We start from the raw sequence: 3,399 nt of genomic DNA, 5'->3' as shown, positions 1-3,399 counted from the left end.
CGCGGGAGCGAGCCCCCGCCTCCAGCTCCGGGGATCCCGCCGCCCGGACGAGTGCCCCCCGCGGGCTCCTCGGAGGACTGCCGCGGACACCACCTCCCGGCGCGCCTCGGGCGGTCGCGCTTGGGGAGGCGACCCCAAACGCGTGGTCCTGGCGAGAGGGTGGGCTCAGCCCGAGGGCGAGGGGCGGCGGCAGAGTCGAGGGTAGGTGGAGGGCCCGGGCGGGCGGAGGCCAAGGCGAAGCGGGGCGCGGCAGATCTGGCAGGGGAGGTTGGGTTTGGGTGGGCGAGACTGACCCAGGTCTCCTCTTTAGATGCTGGACCTCCCCACGTTCGCCCTCCGGGGTCCACCTGCTGAGCCCTGGCCATTCGCCTGAGAATGCGAATGCTTGGCAAATACGGAATAAACAGCATCTCTAAGTTTATTGGGGTGGGGAGCCGCTGTCCCTGCTTCACTCTGCTCAATAGAATATTTAAAGCCTCCCACAGTTGTAATCCTGCTTGCCTTTTCCTTTTTTACTTTGTTTTCTAAAAATAAAGTGGGATCCTGGGCCTCCAGTTGCATCCGCCTGGGGAGTGACCCACAGGGCCCAGCAGCCCTCTCCTGTCTCCCGGCTGCTGCCCTCAGCAGTGTTATTTCCATGGATCTGCCTCTTCTGCTCCCCACTCTGTCTCTGGAGAATCCTCTCACCACCACCCCCCACCTCTACCCTGCACCCCAGTTCTTGTATGCATAAGTAAGTAAAATGAATCTTTAAAAAATAAACTGGGATCCTTAAACGAAAGTATCTGGCCAGCATCTCCTGGCTTCTAGAAGGCCCTATGCTAGAAGAAGCGGCTTCTTCAAGCTCAGGCCCCTCTGCTGGCTCCTGGGGAGGCCTGCAAGTCAAGAGACTTGGGGCTGAGATCTGTAGGCCAAAGGAATCAGTGGGGATGACACCCCAAAAGGATGGGTCACCAGTCACAAAGCTGTTCCGATGTCGACACCCCAAGTTTATGTGCCAAGTTTTACTTATTCTTAAGCAAGCACTGACTGTGTCCAGACAGGGTCCTTAGCGTCTGGGAGAGCACGAACTCTCACAACCTGAGTAGGTGCTTATGTGAACCTCGCTTCCAAATGGAGACAGTGAACCACTGAGAGGTGAAGTATTTTATCACCCAGCTGCAAAGTGGGAGGGCTGAGACCCCAGGTTGCTCCGAAGCTCTAGGCTCTGTCTTCTCTCCTCGAGCCGCACAGGTTCATAGGCGCTCTGCTGCCTGGGAGCTCCAGCCATGCGCGGAGCCAGTGACTGAGCCTGAGGAGTCGGGAGGGGGGGAGCCTGAGGAGTCGGGAGGGGGGGTACAGGACAGACTAGGAGAAGCGTGGCTGGATTTCCGGTGGAAAGGATCTCAATTCATTCCATCCGAATCCTCATTTTGTAGATAAGAAAATGAAGGTTCCGCACAGTGAAGGGATTCCCAGGTTCTCCTGGGAAAACTCGGGTGTCCTGGGCTTTGTTCACAATAGTGAGCTAGAAGCTGCCCTCTGCTGCTAATTCTCCTGTGAAAGAAAACCTTGCCCAACAACCTGGTGAGGGGTAACAGGAGCCATGAGATGATCTGTATCTGATCAAATCTTCACTTTAGGGACTGAGGGGGCAGGAGGCTGCACAGAGGTGATAGCAAATGTAGCAGCAAGAGCTGGAAGTTACTGCAAGTCCAGGCACCAGACTTAGCACGGTGAACCCCTGCTGGTTCTAGGCTTTTCAGTGGCTTATGCAACACGGAGTTTGCATGGGTTTCCTCCGTGTGGTCCGTGTCCTTACAGTGTGGTGATGTGCTCGGCCCGTCTCCCTGAAAGGATTGTGGGGCGGGGACTGTAGAGCTGGTAGTTCCACCTTGAGGTTCTGTTTGGAATCAGTAAACTAGTTGAACTTACAAATGTTTGTTTCAACCTGAAACAAGTTCTGGTTAGGGGGACATTAGGCAGTCGGCCGAGTGCCCCTCCTGTCCCGCGTGCTGGTGCAGATGGCAGAAAGGTAAAACACACTTCCAGGACGCAGTGGGGCAACTGGGCTTTTCCTTGAGGGTTTTGCTGACCCTAAATCATGACTTGAACCTCAGCCTCAATTCCAGATTGAGACTTCTGGTTGCTCTAATTATTCTGGCTGAATTTACTAAGGAAACATTAACATCAGACCCTAATGCAAATTCTTTTTTTAAAGATTATTTATTTATGCATACAGAACTGGGGTACAGGCCAGAGGTGCAGGGGTGATGAGAGGATTCTCCAGAGACAAAGTGGGGAGCAGAACAGGCAGATTGACAAAGTACACTGCTGAGGGGAGCAGTGGGGGACAGGAGAGGTCTGCCCAGCCCTGTGGGTCAGCCCCCTGGCCCAGGATCAAACTCTGTGTGCAGCCGCTGGGCTAGGGAGGGCTTCCCTATGCAAATTCTAATCAGCAGGTATTTAAATATCAGAATGGCTAACGGCCTTTGGCTTGACCTGAGATGCCTCTTCGGGTTTTGGAAAGAATCAGAAATCTGTCTCTCTAAATGAACAGGTTTGGGAGTCAGCACACGTGGGAGGAAGATGGGTTTCCTTAGTCTTGCAGCAGCCAAAGCCCTTCAGGCTGCATGGAACATCAAAACCAGTTTCAAAGTATCTGGTATGCTGAGAATTAGCCAATTTGCGGGGTGGGTGTGTGTGTGTGTGTGTGTGTGTGTGTGTGTGTGTGCGCGCGCGTGCGTGCGTGCGTGTGTTTGTGTGATACCAGGTATACTCTAGGCTCCAATTAATTAACTCACTCCATCTTTGTTTTACGAAAAGCAGTTTACAGCAGCTCAGTAGGTTAACGTGAAGTAGTCTATTATTACAAAATAATTTCTGCTGTCTGCTTAAGTGAAAAGAGGTGGACCCCAGGATGCAGGGAGATTTAGAGATGCAGGGAGGACTAGAGAGCCAGAGTGTCATGGATGACAAACGAGGAGCTTTCTCCATGCAGTTTTCTCCATGTGTAGTCACTCAACAGACAGGTGTATCAAACCCACAATTTTACAGAAAGTGGCTGAGACCCAAAAAGCAGAGCCCTGCATAAAAAAAAAATAAGTAGCTCCCTCAGGACCAGTGTCTGCGTCTCCATTCCTCTCTGCAGGAACGCCTAACCCATGGGCTTGAATAAGGCCATCTGGAAGAAGGCAGATGGCACAGCGTGGCCTCAGACCGTTACCTTCCCCCAGAGAATGCATGCACCCCACACAGCCGTAGAACCCCTTTCGGCTTTCTCACTGCTTCAGATGATAAGAACACTCACCATTTAAACAAAAGACCCAGCTTAGGAGTCTCACAATGAGATGGTTAACTGTAGCAAGGCATCTGTGTGTTCTCCTGTACATGTAACTTTTCCCTACTGTTAGACATTTA

Source organism: Condylura cristata, unplaced genomic scaffold (genome assembly GCF_000260355.1).
Source record: "Condylura cristata isolate star-nosed mole 26May11 unplaced genomic scaffold, ConCri1.0 scaffold00015, whole genome shotgun sequence".
In the NCBI taxonomy this organism is placed as follows: Eukaryota; Metazoa; Chordata; class Mammalia; order Eulipotyphla; family Talpidae; genus Condylura; species Condylura cristata.
The sequence above is the reverse complement of the archived record's forward strand: the minus strand, read 5'-3'. Positions refer to the sequence as shown.